General features: G+C 35.1%; 1 protein-coding gene across 2 annotated transcripts in view; it reads right to left on the minus strand.

The window, feature by feature from the left end:
- Positions 1-17871, minus strand: part of LOC113232520 — a 31984-nt gene extending 14113 nt beyond the window's left edge. The window contains exon 1 of one of the 2 annotated variants that reach the window (XM_026467277.1): positions 17758-17871. The gene's annotated coding sequence lies outside the window, so the exon portion shown is untranslated. Of the gene's footprint in view, positions 1-1162; positions 1179-17757 lie in introns of those variants that run through there. The other variant, XM_026467278.1, reaches the window with a different exon arrangement.
- Between the last annotated feature and the right edge of the window lie 886 nt (positions 17872-18757).

An 18757-nucleotide genomic window follows, 5' to 3' on the forward strand; every position in this document is an offset into this window, starting at 1 on the left:
TATCAAGCCGAACAAACGAACTGTTTAAACCGAATTTCATAGAAAACCATATCTCTCTAGTAAATGGTAAATTGCAATAAAATACGATTATTGAACGGGACATGGAAGATTGATATACGACCACATGTATGACCTTCGTATAAATATTCGTATATAATTGTAGAATAATATACGAGTATTTATGTGAAGGTCCTCGTAAATCCCACATTTTGCATAATGTGTTGGATGGATTAATGGGAAGCTGGCATATTTCTAAAGGTCCTTAAGGTAAGGATATTTCCAAAAGTCCTTTCCAGCGAACTATTTGTCATATTATAAATTATGCGAAATATGGGATTTACGAGAAAAGTTACAGCGTAGTTTTATTTGAAAAGGGTTTTGTTTTTCCGTCATTTCTGTATTATCTATGTTATTGACGCCGACAACTAAGTACTCACTCATAGCATTGCCTACTGGAAAAGGCAACACATAATATAGTATAGGTAAGGTCGGTATTGAAGCAAAATAAATTTAAGCCTAAGAAATTTATATATTTAGGATATTCCACGCATAAAACACTGCATATTAAATCATCACAGATTTTTAAATATAATTCTAAGTGACGGGACGAACAGTTCGTACGCCTGATGGTAAGCGACATGCCTGTCCATAACAGTTGCAGTGCCACTCAGAGCTTGAAATCGCAAAGATCTGAGGGGCACTGCTACTGCGCCCTATCGCTATCACCCTGAGACATAAGTTGACAAGTCCCAAGTCCCATGCACCTTCACATTTCGAAACCGGAATGCGGCAATGCTCACATTACTGCTTGGCTGCAGAAATAGGTAAGGTGGCAGTACTTCCTTGGACGAACTCTTTCACAAGAAGCTCTACGGCTACTGCATGAATACAATGGCGTTAAAAAGATAAATTCATACCCTTGGTATAATAGAGCCATATGTGATTGATTATTCATCATTAAACCCCAACAGTCGAAACTAGAACTAATTACCTAAATTCTTAATAAGAAACTGAATGTAAGTAAATGTCACGTCTCATGGCAACAGACGCAGTGGGAGTGTCCGTTCCGGTACTTGATACCATAAAAAAACAACAATGTAGGTTCTTGAAATAAAAGAGTAATGTAATATTTATATTTATAATGTTCATAAAATATGCTCACGTTACTGCTTGGCGGCAGGAATAGGTAAGGCTGTACATCCCTGGACAAACTCTTTCTTTTTTCGCTACTAAACGCGTTCTGGCATATCTGACCTGTGGTTCATAATGAACATTGTTATCATAATGAAATATTTTTAGCTTTTCTGTAAAAATGTCCACGAGTATATCTATATTGTATGTTATAAAAACGTAAAAGCTATAACAATATTAAATTGACCTAAATTTATATATCTGCCGGTTTTCTTTAGCAATTTGCTAATGGCCGGCCATAATTTATAGCTTTCTTCGTATAGTTAACGACTCGAAACATTGACAACGTGTATAGCTAATAACACAACTAACGAACCCTCTGTGCTTTTTAGTTCGCCCAATTCCACAGCGGAAATTTCAGCGTGGTAAATGAGCCCTGTGAACGACCAAGCTCAAGGAGTTACGAGCGATTGTTGAAGCCAATCCATCGTAAACTTTTTTGATGAGACCTATAAAACTGGCCCTTTCGCGCCCTATCGATAAAATAAACAATCTAGAAAAAAGGATACCCCATGAATTATCTAGCTGTTTACTTAAATGAATTTGACACAGAGATGTAGGTATTTTAGATCGCATATTGTAATGAAAAATAGATGATTTAGGACAATCGCAAAAGATCAACCACCTGGTTAAAACCTGCTGAACAGTGTCTAAAAAAGAAACTTATCCAAGAAAATTTGTAAACAACTATCGAGTTCTTACAACTATTTCTAACAACAAAACTATTTGTATTTCTGTTTTATATTTAGATCTGACTGATCAGTGCCGGACCTGCAAAGAGCCCAAAGCATTAGATTTAGATCTGAAAAAATATTTCATTGTTACCGTTTGGTTGTTCAGCCGTATAATCTACCATGGTATTCTTAGGTCTAATACGAACACGACAACAGACTATTACTAAGAAGAAAACAACCATAGACGGTCAATCGATCTTCACCGCTACTTCTACACGATAACACAGAGCACATACTACCGAACAAACCATCTACGTCTTATAGTAGTTGGAGATTGAAGGTTTTCACCATCAGACCAATTCATCTGACTTGTCCCGGCTTTTAGGTAGTTCTTCTTTTTTCCTTATTTTTCAACAACTATCCACCCAATGATGAATGTGGATTTCTTCCAATGCACGTCATTCCTTCCAGTAATGTGCATTTTTATCCCTTTCTTCCTTGACATAGTCGTCAGTCCATTGCACCAATTGCCATCGTACGCTTCTGTACCTTTCTCTGGGTCTCCAATCGTTACGATAATATCCATAAGGACAACAATTAAGTTACCACTAAGCAATCGTCTGTTGTACATTAGCTTACTCTGTAATAATTGCATTACTGCTCTGTGTTGGCATTGTAATATTTAATGTGCAATATTTAATTATAATATATAATAGTATGTATAATTTTATAAATATTATAATAATTATTATAATATTCAATGAATTCAATCGGTAATTCCAAGTTCCGGTTCCAAGATTGTGGATTCCCGTTCTATACTTTTCTACCCCTACCTATTGTACCATATAAACTCCGCATGCGATTGGTCCGTTGCTATGTTTTAAGTATCTTGCTTTTTGATACGGAGAGTTGTACCTTTACATCAGCATCACGCTCAAAACTAGAGACCTTTGAGATATGGCTTTTTGGATGCATGTTAGACATATCTTGGGTCCACAGGGTCACCAATGTGATTTTGCTTGATTGTTGTGTTGTTGAATGATGTGAAACTGAACACACAATAAGGGGCAATAGATACCGAAAATCCAAGGAAAACATAGAGACAAGGCAGAAGGAACACCCGTTGATGAAGAATCTTGGAAACTCGTTCAATCTTAGTACATATTGTCTATTTTGTGCGGTTGCTATAAAAATAAGGATAGTTATGATGGTCGCCAACCTTTTTAGAGAAGCGGCACGCTAAGAAAACAATTCTACCGGAAAGGAATAAATGAGCTTCTAGCAAGATGCTAGAATAAAATTGTCTTGATAAAATGGATGCATATTTTCATTAAATAAATGCTATCGAGTTCTTAGAATTTCGCGGTTGTCACACATAGGAAATAAAACTATTTTTTTCGGACCTCTATGTAGTTTATTATATTATAATTTCCTTATTTTTTCAATCAAACCAACGTTTCGGGTTCTTTACCGATCGTATGGACACGGCTGACTTCAGCTGAGTCAGTCAGTCAGTCAGCCGTGATCATGGGACCAGAAGAGCCCGAAACGTCGGTTTGTTTGAAAAAACAAATATACGCGATTTAAATCCGGAAAAATAGTTTCATTTCCTATGTGTAATAATCGGGAAAACCTAAGAACTCGATATATTTAGTTATATTTGATCTATCTTAAGGTCGATTGTTCTGCGAAGAACGACAAAATTGTTAAAAATAATCATGACATCTGACATATATTTTTCAAAGTAAGTAATGGAACAAAAGATAACCAAATTAGAAACGAACTTGGTGCTTGGTAGTGCCCTGGAGTTAAGTCCCTTGCTCTGATACATAGAATTAACTAGTTTGAAACCAGGTAAGTTCTTTGGCACGAAGCTTGTTGTGAATCAATAACATTTTATAAGTTATAGTAATGCAAAGTAAAAATACTAAGAAAAATTCCCTTGATTCGGCTGGATATGAGACGGCGCCTTCAACATACATTGAATGATCGAAGGAATTTTTACTTTTACTTTTATATTAATAATTAATTATAACAAACTAGAGTAATTGTACAAAAAATTAAATATCAAGATAGTAAAACATAAAAAAAACATAGCAAAACATCGTCACAACATTCAATAAACCGAATAATACAATTTTGTAAGTTTATGATGGTAATTAAATGCGTGATAGTTCACGATTAGTTCAAGATTGTGTTGGTTGGCACAAAATACGAGAAGCTTATACCTAACTAAAGGTGATGACAGAATATGATAATAATAGTGATGAGTTCTTTCCGAAAAATCATTAAGTAAAATAACGCATAAAACATTCAGACTCGAATGGGTACACAGTCCACGCTGCGGCAAGAATGCATCAATCAATTTTATTACAAAAAAATGCAATTTCGATAATAATTAAAAAAAAACCCTAGTAGTTTAATGGTTTGACCTTCAGCCTCTTAAGCAAAGACCGTGTGTTGGCATCCGGGCTTGCACCTGTGAGTTTCTCGGAATTTATGTGCGAAATTAAATTTGAAATTGACCATGAGCTTTTCAATCATCGTGATGAAACTTGCACGTCGAAGAAGGTCGACAACTCTCGGTAAACGTGTCAAGTCCCCAACCCGCATTGAGCCAGCATGCGGACATGCATTGAGCCTTAAAATGTATACCCAGAGAAACGTGAAACTGGGTTGATGTCGTTGATTTTGTTTCTTTAAAGACCTTTAGTTTTTGTATTCAACACGCTACATCAACACGACTTATACTGAAAACTGAATAACACGAATTTGTCGTATGCTGCCTCGTCTTTTTAGTGAGGGAAGAACATTCCTTTCTTTTAACTAAAATTTCTAGAGTGAAAATTCTTGTTTACCTAATTTGGGCAAGTATGCGGTTCTGTAAAGGGTTCGAGATATCAAAGTAAAACAAAACGAAAGCAAGCAACCTTGTTCTGCGAGATTTGTAAATAAGCTTTAAAATAATTTTGTCTTTCGGTTCTAAATTGCATTACACCTGAAAGGGTGTAAGTATTATTATTTATTGGGCTCACTTGGCCTTGCCGACGTGGTAGGAAAATCCGTAAAATACGATAAGAATAGCCCCCTTATCTTTCTACATTAGTTTTGAGTATTGTGACCGTCCCTACCGACTTTTAGGGTATACGAGAATGGTACTATGTCCTGCGCGCGCAGGGACCATCTTAGTCAGGTCTTAACCCCAGATCAGCCCGTTTGCACGGACTTCATCCGTTTCTCTTTAAGGCTAGGGCCTTAGGTGAGTCGCCCCGGGTGCACGTACAGTATCCTAAAATACTTTCCAGATAGGTACCGGAGCCGTAAGCACGCTCACTTCCCGTAGCGCTGTGCCGCGACAAACGGTTGCCACCACCGAACCGTCGACTCTAAGATGACTACCAAATCTCCTCATTGGTGGTGGAGCTGTGAGGCACGCTCACTTCCCAATGCCGAAAAACGGGGTCTATCCAGTTCCCAAATTCCTATGTGGCTGGAGGAACCGAACTGCAGCTAACCACAAACCCTGGCGGGTCCATACGCAAATCCGAGTACGCCAGAAGCACCCGTGATGGTGTATCACTGGCGGAGGGCTCAGCCCAGATGCCCGCCGTACCCTGGTCTTAGCGGGGAGACTATAGGCACCCCGGTAACTCTATCTCTCGGGACGTTATATAGGAACATGATAATAACAGTAATATTAAAATACTTTTTTTAGTAGCAGTAGAGGTCCTTGCTAAAGAGTTCGTCCAGGGAACTAATAATAATAACGCACACACTCAACCCAACCTCACGTCCTAAAACCTCGCGTTCAAATACATCGCCTTTAATGAATTTGCGAAAACGACTGTCAAGAACAGCCGGTTTGTTTTGTTCTTCGTTTTAATATTACGTCTATGACTATTTTCTATGAAAAATTTCTTAATAAAAATTACATTTTCTAAAATGTACTCTGACGCCAGTATTAGAAAGTTAATTTATTTTAAGACTCAATTTATATTGCCGTGTGACAGAAAGGAAGCGAAATTTTAAAAAGGAATTGTATATAGCATAATGTATAGATACGAGACGGTAGTTTGGATGCAGGGGAATTCTCTTAAAGACTCGCGATCTGTGTTTTTGTTCGTATCTACTTTGTAAGTAATGTATGTCCCAGACTGACGGGCACAGTGGCAGTGTCCCTAAGATCTTTGTGATTTAAAACTTTGAGTGGGACTACAATTGTTATGGATAGGCGTGTCGCTTACCACCAGGCGCATGACTTGTCCGTTCCGTCACTTGGTATTATATAAAAAAAAACACCATAGGCCAATAACTCAAGATGACTGCTAATCTTCATACTACAGTTTCTAGCTCTTGAAAAGGTCAAAATTCCGTCTTAAATCCACATGGCGCTGATCTGGTAAATGACTATGGATATCAATCAATTCCTCTTTAGAAGAAGTCAGGTTTTTCCTTATAATATTATTCAAATATTGATCATGAAAATTATTTTTCAACTAAAAATTAATAACAAATAAATTAAAATACTAATAATAAAAAAATATTATTCAACTAAAATCATTTTCTAAACTGTACAAATATGCGTGTCAATAGATTGCATTGTGTATTACAAACGGTAACCTATCACAAACTCGAAGTTTTTTCCGAAGTAAAATTTGATCCGAATTTTCATTACACCGAAAACCGAATTATAACGAAACCGTTGTTCTTTCAGGATATGTTGGATATTTATCGCAGAAACATGATTAGGTTCGGTTAGGTTAAGTTAAGTTTAAAAGAAAAACATTTTCCTGTCAAAATTAATTGCGAGGGTATGAAATTCCAGCAAACGTTATTTTTGGAAAATGTCAATTCGGACTACTGATAGGTAACCGTTACAAACTATTTTATAAATGAGTAGATGGCGCTAATCCTAAACAAAACAAGAAAATATATAAAAAAATATAATATATCATAAATACCAACTGGCCAGATTGGATTCAATCGGCAAGCGTGCCTAGAGGCTTATAAGTGACTTGGATTTAGTAGAGGCAAAACTGCAGAGCCTTGAACAACGTCGGAAAATTGCCTGCTTATCGGTATTCTACAGGATATATCACGGAGAGTGTGCGCGTGCCTTCCCCTTTCCATCATCGGGGGACTAGACGTGGCGTGGGGTTCCACTTCTATGTTATGGATATTCCTTGGATTGGCACGAAACGTTTCGCTTCCTCATTTATATGGCGAGACGCTAGGGAGTGGAATTCGAACATATTCCCCGAACTCTACAATTTGAACCTTTTCAAGGCGAGGGAGAATAGGCATTATGTAGCAATGTGTGCTAGCTACATCGTCGACATCATCATTTTCCATCAGGTGAGATGGAGGTCAAATGCGCACTTATAAAAATAAGTGCACATATATACAAAAATAAAATAAAATAAAATAAAATCGTATTTATTTGACATGCCAAATACATTATAGCATAAATCAATAATAAAAAAGGTATTTCGTACTCGTCGCGACGTGTACTGTATCAACAGGTACTAAATACAACGCTGTCTTGTATCGTTATTAGCGTTCCTTTTGTGTTATTGAATGAATAAAATATTCGTTATTGCACATTAAAATTACAATGACAACACATAACAGTAATGTAAGTATCGCAGAGTAAGCCAATATACAACACGGGGCCTTATTGCTAAGTAGCAATTTCTTCCAGGCAACCTTAGGATAGAAATTTAAGAGCTGGAAATGGGAGTGCAACCAAAGAATATCTTATAATGAAAGCGTTTGAAATAAATACACTTTTCATCAATAAAGTAAATATATAAATAATAATAATGACTACGTATATTATTAAAACATTAGAATGTGCACATAAATATTGATATACAATAATAAGGTTTACTTTTGTAAAGTCATTGGTGCGTGGCAACACTAAATTATATTCAAATGAAGTACGTTAAATTAAAGTAAATTCCTTTCCATTTCGGACTGCGCCGTGTAAATTGGGCCCAATTTATCCCTCTGAGAGACTCTTGAGGCCCAGTTCGTAAATGTTTTTATTAATAACGGATCTTTTCATGATACTAAGCGACGTAACGACCAAGTCGTGTGCCTGGTTTTACGAGACGCGTCTGTCCATAGCAGTGTTACTCAGAGCTTTAAATCGCAAAGATCTGAGGGATACTGGCACTGCGCCTGTCACCCCGAGACAAAGTCCCATGTGCCTGTACTTCACCAGCACACTAACTTACCCTTCAAAATGAACGCAGTAATGCTCTTATTACATACAAAGGAGCTCTACTATAACCATACAGACATAGATAAATAGATAGATACTTGTTATTAATAACTAGTATCTATCTATTTATCTTTGCTAAATATTCTTCTTCTAGGCTACCGCAGCTCATGTACATATATCTACAGAGTTGAAAGAAATACTGAAGAATAGTAAAATTTGAGGCACTATTTTTCAAAATCAAAATAAACACAATAATAAACACGCCCAGTATTTAATGTAAATTTTAAACAACGAGCGAACGCCCCAAATCTATAAAAAATGGCGCGTGTAACGCGAGTGCACCGCGAGATAATTCGAATGTGTGTGTCCGTACATGGCGCGCGGCATGAACACACACAAACCGGACTTGTATGGAGTGACAATTACTTGTGTTTATTATACTCGTGCTATGGTGAAATGATTACTTCCACGTGCCTTATAAACTTATAATATATTTCCGTCTTTTTCCTTTCTGACACCGATCGAAAAGAAGTGTTGTGGGATTCCATTTTCATACTATAGATGTTTCATTCGCATCCACATCTTTACTGACTGTCAGGTGAAATTGTTTTTTAAACCTAAGCTTATCCTACATAAAAAACTTACTTTGTTAAAAGTAACTGCAAAAACGTATAAAAGTAGCAATATTTGACGTTGCAACCTTATACGGCAGGCGTCCCGGTGCGTCGTCGTGTACAACCTTAATTAAATTTGCGCTTCTAGAGGTCCATGGAATTTTTTCATATAATCTGGGTGGTTATAAAAAGACTACCTACGTTTGTCTTATATTTAAGTTTAGTATAATTTATTTTGCAAAATATACAATTTTAGTGCTAAATAACAGTATAAAGATAATCGCTCTAGTATAGTAATAATAATAATGATAATAGCACACACATTAATAGCCCTGCACTAGGGAAACCCTGTATGTATAAATGGGTACCATGGATACATACACATAGACAACTACAAATTACACTCAAACTCACGAGAGAAATAAATGTAGGCCATACAAATATTTCTCCCGGCTCGGTAACTGAATCCGGAACCGCGTGGCAGTCCAGCATGGTAACTGTCCGGTTGTGGAGGCAGTTAAACAGTTAGTTAGTACACTAAGAATGTAATAATGTTGTATAAATATAATTAAATGAGTAACTTGTTTAGATACTGTAGGATCTTAGATATACATAGTAAAATAAATATATACATAATTTGTGATGAAATAGATAAAATTGCCAAGTTAAAACAATCGACAAGAATTGGTAAACTGCGTAATCTAAATTACCTACCAAGGTATGTCCTTCCTCCATTCAATAACAACTATGAAAAGTGGGTCTGGAGATATATATGTTACCATTACAGCTTAGTAAATTGCCTAGTGACGTTCTTGATAAAGTTCTAGGTAAACCAGTAATTTCAAACAATTTGCAAATCAATGCATTTATCGAATTGTGAAATTTAATAGTTTTAAGTGTACGTAGCGTGATTTGCGCATAAGTATTAGATATTAATTCTTTTATTAGACGACTGATAGCATATCGCAACCCTCATGAAAGAATGGCATATGTGGAGTTACGTCAAAAATGATTAGATAAATAAATATTTTAATCGTTTCAATTCGCTAATTTTTGTTTAGTTTTGTAAACTTTTTACTTGTGAATAAAACAGAAATAATACGTTAATTACCAACTAATGTACGACATACAACGCCATGAAAAATATTTGAAATTAAATTATACCCCGTATTTGTATTTAAGGTACGTGGATGAGTGAATAAACCAGATGCTATATAAATGACGAAAACAATTTTTTTCTTCACCCTGTAAAGTTGTCAAAAATGAGATTGTACCTCATTAACCTACCAATAAATAGTACCTATTGCCAGTTCACAGTCGATAAGAAAAATTTGCAAACTCTGCTGGTTCTTTCCGTAGCTCAGTTGGGACAACGTCAGACAGGAGGTCGCTAATTCGTTCAGCTGGATCGAAAGAATTTATTCTCTGCGGTCGATCTTAGTATTAATAAATAACAAACTAGTGGAGTAATTTCACAAATAACAATAGTTCGAAATTCAGTATTATGACCGTTAAAAGACTTTATCAAGCCGCTTTCGGTAGATAACGGCTTTAGAAATTTAAAATCAATATGTGCATAGTCATGCGTATTCAAATATATTCTTTTAAATATTGATGGAAAGTAATGTTTTCTATATTTGTTTTAACAGGTTTAGACTACGCATTAGAAAAGTCAATTAAATATTAAAGTAAAGACTCAGTGACCTCAAAAAGGATGAAATGTTTGTGTAAAAACATCGTCAGGGTGACGTGCGCAGTGGCAGTGCACCTCAGATCTTTGCGATTTTAAAGCTCTGAGTTGCACTGCAACTGTTATGGACATTGAGTTTCCTTGAGTGCGGGGCTATGTTGAGTGTGTGCGTTATTATTATTATTATTATTATTATTATTATTATTATTATTATTATTATTATTATTATTATATCTATTTTAGACTCTCGCCTTTCCCAAGGCCTAAAAGACTAAAGTATTTTTTTTTTCGATTTTATTTTTATTATTATGGACAGGCGTTTCGCTTAACACCAGGAGCACGACTTGCTAGTCCCGTCACTTGGCAATAAAAAAAATCAGTCAGACTCGAGGTCGTGGTACTTATTTTAAGAGTATTTAAAGATCATGATTGGTAGGTCAATGGCAGTAGGTAAGTTATTAAATGCCATTTCTTACGCCTACATCGTCTTCCGCTAAACAACTATAAGTCGTTAATTTCAAGCAAAATTCAGTGAAATATAATTAATTCTAACATATGTATGGAAGAAAGTTGAGAACCCACAAGAAGTTAGTAAAATGTCATTAAACATCTTTACGTCAGAAACGGCTGTACAAACCAAACTTAAGGTAACCGCGGCGGCGTGACCTTTTGAGTATGGTTTGAATATTCGTAATTGATTGAATTTGTACAAGTGAAACCTTGTTAAAGAAAAATTATTTTGTTCGTTAAACGGAAGACCATGTAACGTTGTAAAGAAATACTTACCAGTTTAAATGGACCTTATGACATTTAATGGCACCGTGTGCAGCGTATATTGTAATTATACAAACGATGCACGAAAGAGCCTCCCCGCACGATATACCATTCCCTTTCTGTACGTCTGACGCACCCGGGTGTTGCCCAGGCGAGTACCTTATACCGATTGGCAAATACTTTTCAGAACCGCTGTCGCCAAAACTCACACAATCATTGGTTGTAATTTCTAATTTAAAAAGATGTAACAAAACAAAAAAAAAGATGTAAAAAAAAATAACAAAAAGATGTAAAAAAAAAAAAACTGTTAATAAAATTTAAAGTTTACACAGTTGGCATTTCGTTGAAAGTTCAATACTTATTATTGCAAGTTACGACGTTTTGATTTTATGTTGAAATGTCATTCAATGTGCTGCCATCTATCGGCAATAGCTGAAAGAGTATAAGACGATGAACGATTAACGTTATCCAACAAAAACTTCGACCACATTACAGCGGTATAAAGTTCACTTTCATTTTTCGTAGCAAGAAATCAAGTACGATTAGCAGATTACGGAAATGTATTAAAATTAGACTTAACGATGATTTGAAACACCACCATGGATAATATTACAGGTGTGACTATCATTTTTGCACTTTAAAGTACCAAAATACGGCACTTTTCTACGATTATCGAGGTTTTATTTTATTTATTTATTTATTGTAAATATATTTACACGGTATTACAGTTAAAAATTAATGCACCGTGAAAACTAAGATAATTATAAGAACAATAACAATAAGATATAAAAAAAAGGAATGAAAAATAAAATTAACATACAAATGACAAATATCTCATAATTATACACTCGATTCCATAGCATCCATCATTTCACAGAATCTCAAGCATTCACAACGTACAGAAGCCCATCGCCACGCAAGCAAATCACACTCGGGTGCTGATGTCAAGAGTTTATGTGAGATAATTGACAGTACTATTAGCGGACAAAGCTGCGCTTACTGTTGCCACACGTGTAATATAAAAAACAGCACTTTGAGAAAAAGCTGCGTAACGGAATTTTGTTTTATTTATGTATTTTTTGAAGTGAATAGCATAAAAGAAGTTTTAACTTACGTTGTACATTAGATATTATACAAGACTATCTAGTCATTATAATTTTACTTTGGAAAATAAGTTATTTCTATTGAAAAACGAATAAATTTCATTTACCTTGATAACAACCGAAAGGTTCTAATTGTTATGAAATTAGAAACCACTGTATTGAGCCTTCCAGTGTTTTGGTTTAACACAATAGTACTGTATTTTTGTAGTACTGTATTTTTGTTTATTGTTCTGTGATGGCAAATACATTCCACCGTGTGTGAGAGTGACGCAGTCGGTGTGGCAGAGTTCTGGCTCGCTATAGTATACGCCATTGATACGATAAAAAGAAGAATATAAACGGTGCTGCATCTGTGCGTAAAAGCGTTGTAAATAAGTCAGATAACCGGAGTAATTCCTTTGACTGTTGAGAATTTAAATGAAATTCTATGCTACTTAAGTTAAGACACGAGGAATTAGAGATCAGGTACACGTAAATAGAGAAGGGTTGGAGGCGTTTCATATTTACATCGGATATTTTGGCGACATATTATAGACCCACACAGATTATTATTATGCTCTGCATCGAAAGCTGGGTCCCAAAGCCTATTACAAGATTAGTGGTCAGCCATTTTGCTATTTAATTTAATTTTGCTATATACTATGTATGTTGTATTTATACAATTAATAAAATAATATTTTAGCCCTTTCATATGAAAAGTTTTAGTGTATGTAATTTTTCTAAATTATATTTTTAAAAAGAAACTGACAAATCACGACCTCAGACATCAGTTTATGGGTCGTGCCTATCAAATGTTATTGAATTTGATTAGTACCTGTATTTACTTATTTATTTTCATATTCCACATGTACATTAAAAAGTCTTATAACAAAATTTAGTATGATGTATAACCCAATCAGAGTGTAGTAAGGAGATTTAAAAACTAATGAATATTAAATTATATTGTTATTATTATTATTATTATTATTATTATTATTATTATGTTTATTTTAAACTCTCGTCTCTCCCAAGGCCTAAAAGACTAATTTTGAATTTTTAAATGGGAGAGGCGGTATTTATTATTATTATTATTATTATTATTATTATTATTATGTATGAAGATACATAATTAATAAAAGGGATCGACGTGACCTTTTCGTGAGTTCTGACTTATTTTTCACTTGAAAATTCATTTGTAGAATGCTATGCTTATAGGACGAGAAATTGTTTTAGCTTATATTGAAATTTATTAAAAAAAATATTTTTTTTAAAATTAATATTGGAATTTTATTATATCATATTCAAATAGATCTGTAATGATTTATTCAAAATAAATACGATCAAAATTGTTTTATTAAGATCTTGCTTAATTAGAAGTGACCTATCATTTTTACGCACTGCCTTTCCCGCACTCATTAACACACCACAATACAATCCAAAAATAAACATTTTTACTTAAATCCAAAAAAAAACTTCCGCAACAGAGACCATTAAGGATCTTTTTCACCGCGATACAGTATTTACTGCCACGATATCCGTTTCCGCAATCAAGCGTAACCATTACCCTCTTTTTTTCCTCTCTGACCTGGTTCAAAGGGGTTTCCCAAAGGTTATATGTTATAATATAAAGTGAGATAAAAAAAATTAAGAGATTTCGGAAGTAATCTCGTGTACTTCGTGACATTTTTGAAAGTTCCTGGTTGATGTGGAAACCAAGCCATTTACACAAACAGATTTATTTCATGGATTACTATGGATAGGTAGCAGTATAGCTCCCTGTGAAAGAGAATTCTTCTTTCTCTAGCTCCAGGGAAGTATTGCCTCCTTACCTATTTCTGTCGCCGAGCAGTAATGTGAGCATTAGTAAGGGTGCTGGTGAAATTACAGGCAGTCATCATCATCAACAGCCTATCTTAGTCCACTATTGGCATAGGCCTCGCGCCATTTTGCCCGGTTCTCAGGTCGTTACATCCACCTGCTGCCAGCAGGTCTTCGCAAATCGTTACTCCATCTGGCCAGAGGGCGTCCTACACTACGTTTGCCGAGCCGTGGTCTTCAGTCAAGAACTCGCTTGCCCAGTCGGTTATCGGTTCTTCGACATATATGACCAGACCACTGCCACTTCAGCTTGATTATTCTACCAGCTATGTCGACGACCTTAGTTCTGTGTTGGATAACCTCGTTCCGTACCTTGACCTTCAAAGAAACTCCGAGCATAGCTCGTTCCATAGCTCGCCGAGCGACTTTCAACTGGTGGACTAACCGTATCGTAAGTCTGGGCTCCGTGTATCATTACAGGTACTGCACCTCCGTGCAACTGCTATTGACAGGCGTATCGCTTACAACCAGGCGCACGACTTGTTCGTCGCGTCACTTGTACTAAATTTAAAAGTCGGTAATACCTCAGCTCGAATACAAAATGTTCTCGTATCGAATCGGTTCTATTGCGCGGGTCGAGCGCCAGGGGTACTGGTTTTATTTCAGAGTTTAATTTCTTACGAACGAAATTCTTACAGCTATTTGAAAAATGTATATCGTATACTATACGCGTTCTATTTAGTTCAATTGATATAAAAAAAAAATCATTGGTGTATGTGAAATACCTATTGAATACAGCAGTTTTCTTGCAAAATTTTGACGTAAGTTTGTGGTTTTTTTTATATCGTTAAAGTTTTTAGGAATCGTGTTTTTACACCGTATACTAATCAGTATATATTCTCAATTTTTGCTATATATTATTTTTCAAAAGTGATTGAATCATTGTTTGTTAATTGAATCCACCAAAGTTGTTTGATTTTGTGTCGACCCTTAAGTATGTACATCTTAAACCAACGCTTAAATTGATAAGACACTCTTAACGCAACGTATAAAGAGTGTGTTTTGCATTGCAATCATTATTTTAAGACGGGCTTAAATTTGGTGCAAATGGACATTAGTATCATAAAACAGTGGTATAGGATTGTTTATTATTGTACATAAAAGTTTACCAATTGATAGATTGACCCCAGAGCTCATATAATCGTGAAACTCTGATGTTTGGTTTTCGATCAGTTTCCATGGTTAAGATATTTCCGGCAGTTGTCTTAAGACTAACATTCCTAAAGTTCTAAAATTTGCATTATTCAAATTAGAATCAATTAAACTCGGGTTTATGCCTGAGTCCTTTCGAATCTTGAGCAAATTAGAGTACAATTTAGTTCCACTCTCGTCGTATCTCGATTGCTCAATTTGAAAATCCGGAACACCCAATCCTTACATCATTGATATTCCATCAATTCCCGTGAAGCTGCAGCAAAGGAATTTTATAAACTATAGGTACTTTTCGCCGCTGGTATTAAACTATAGAAGTCGTTAAAAACCAAAACAAAGATCCACAACATTTAGAAAAATTCGTATAGTCTGGCGGTTCGTTCCGTAACTCAGTTGGGATAGCGTCTGGCATGGTATGCTTGAATGCGCTAGTTCGACTCCAGATGAATCGAAGGAATTTTTCTTAGCGTTAGATATTTGTATTAATAATTATAACAAACTAGTGTAGTAATTTCGCAAAAAATAGTTGAATATCATGATGGTAAAACATCGTTATATTCAATAAACTTTAAAATTATAGGTAAATTATTTAATTTTGTGTGTCCCGAAAACTAGAATTTGGGTCTATTCTATGCAAAAGTCAAACAAAGTTTTTTTGGACATAGTTGCTTAACATCTGGGTATGTTAATTTGTATAAATATAATTACAATTTCTTTGTAAAGACAAAACAGAGTTCAAAAGTCTCTGTAAGTTTTACGGACATCGGTTAGCGGAAATTGAGTGAAATTCAATAAATCTGATTCATTCCTTAATTTTCCACCGTTAAAGGTGGAATGCTTTCTTCAAATTTGAATGCAAGCGCTGATTGTACCACCTTTACCCTATAGCACCCCTTTACCACCTTTCAAACCAAAAAAGAATTAACGAAATCGGTTCATAAATATCAGAATAATCGCGTAACATAACAAACAAAATAAGCCGTCGAATTTAGAACCTCCATTTTAACGGTGAAAATTTTCCAGAAATTTCACAAAAGTACCCGAAGATACGATGAAATCAGTTTGTCAGACCTCAGTGGTCAAGTGATTTGCACACCGGTTACCATGTTGTCGCCATCCTTGAGGTCCCGAGTTCCATCCCTGGCTGCGTTAAAGTAGAAAGCTAACTTTTCAATATTGTCTCAGGTCTGGGTGTTTGTGGTACCGTCGTTGTTTCTGATTTCCATAACACAAGTGCTGTGATGTTGTCTAACATTTATATAGTGCTCATTACTTTATGCTCCTTAACCTACTGTAAAAGGAAACCAATCACAGCATTTAGATTTATGTTCCCTCTCTGGAACCAGGTTGAATAACAGCGCCGTGAGTAACCTCGACATTTATGCTGAGTCAACGACTTTTCACTGCCATGACTTCCAAAAAATTACTTTAATTAGTTCTATGTAAAGTTAGGAAATGAAACTATTTTTCCGGATTTAAATCGCGTATATTTGTTTTTTCAAACAAACCGACGTTTCGGGCCCTTTACAGGTTCCATGGTCACGGTTGACGGAGGTGATACAGTCTTCAAATCCTATTTTTTCACTATAGTTACAATAGCTATTAATAAAATACCTTATTTTTAATTTTGCAAAGAAAACATTCCAATTTGCGCTACATTAAGTTTTACAAATTGTTTTATTGAACGAATTTTTATTAAGTTCAATTTATTATTAATTAATAATAGAAATTAGAATAAATTAAAACATATTAATCAGTACTGCAGTCTTATGTCTGTTTGGGATTTTTCATTAGAGGAAATATTCATATATCAATACCACCTCTGTCAACCGTGACCATGGGACCTGTAAAGGGCCCGAAACGTCGGTTTGTTTGAAAAAACAAATATACGCGATTTAAATCCGGAAAAATAGTTTCATTTCCTATGTGTAATAATCGCGAAAACCTAAGAACTCGATATCTGTGTAAAGTTTTATATTGTTTATTATTTGTAAATTGGTTTTACATAATAGTTGATTGTAGTAAATAAGTTCATGGAAATGAATAAAGTTCACCCGCGATACAAGGTTTCCCTTTAGTGTGGGACTATAAAAAAAGTTTCCATCTATCTGTCTAGTATATTTTAGCAGGAGTAGAGCTCCTTGTGAAAGAGTTCCTCCAGCAAAGTACTGCCATCTTACCTATTTCCGCCGCCAAGCATTAATGTAAGCATTTACTGCGTTCCAGTTTTGAAATTACAGGCACATGGGACTTGTCAATTTACGTCTCAAGGTGACAGGCGCAGTGGCAGTACCCCTCAGATCTTTGCGATTTAAAGCTCTGCAACTTTTACGGACAGGCTTGTTGCTTAACATCAGGCGCACGACTTGTTCATCTTGTCACTTGATAATATTAAAATATATATATGTATCTATCTATGTGTTAATAGCCTATTGTAAATTCAGTTAAACAACACATTTTTTAATAAGTTACTTACTTTGAAAATGGCACAAATCTTCTAAACACTTAAAACAATCTGTTCATTTCACTTTTCAAACAGTTAATTGTTGATCACTTTTCTGAATTAAATTTGAATTCCGAACAGCTGCGCACGCGTTGATCTACGACGGATCAATGTCAAGAGCGCGCTCCTGATTCGCTATTTAAATGATCTAGAATTCTGTTACCCGGTTGGAGGAAATAATATGAGAAGTGTTTTTGAAATCTTGCTTAGTTTAAGTTAGCGGAGACGCTTGTCATTTACGGTTAAAAAAGAAATGTTGTTGAAATGTTTTCCAATTTCCAGTAATACTTTTGTCATTAATATTTATTGAAATTGGACTGTTAAAAGTTACTACGTTACTGTAAATATTATTTATTATGACATGTTCAGCTACGAGTCTCATTTTTTCTTTTACAAAGAACGTGAATTTTTAATGATGTACCTTTACCAGTTAGGTAAATAATGGAATAAGTTTGTGAATAAATAATTTAAGAAAAAATGTATAACGATAGAAATTTCTCTTCACGCAAAATAGAATATGATTTTAGATTTTTATCTGTATACTACGAGTAATTACAAAACTTTCTCTATCTATCTTTGAAGATTTATTATGTTTCAAAAGACAGAAAAGCGTAGGTAAACTTTATAAGTTTCTGTGTATGTTAGGTCAAAATTCTCGTATCGATTCCCTGTAGAGCTTATTTAGGATCATCATCATCATTATCAATAATATATTCCACTGTTGGAGATGGGTCTCCACTGACGGAAAAAATTTAGACTGTAGTCCGCCATCCTGGCCCAAATCGTGTTAGAGACTATTATGCGTTTATGCAAATATGGAATATTTTTCAATCTACAGGTTTCATGATGTTTTCCATTTGGCTTATTCCCATCTGATCCCCTAAAGCCGATCCCCTGGGGATCCGTTTTATTTTATATTATTTTCTATTCCTATCGTATATTGGGGATAGCAAGGGATCAAGAATAAGTATTA

Source organism: Hyposmocoma kahamanoa, unplaced genomic scaffold (assembly GCF_003589595.1).
Source record: "Hyposmocoma kahamanoa isolate Upper Pololo Valley unplaced genomic scaffold, ASM358959v1 76, whole genome shotgun sequence".
NCBI lineage: Eukaryota > Metazoa > Arthropoda > Insecta > Lepidoptera > Cosmopterigidae > Hyposmocoma > Hyposmocoma kahamanoa.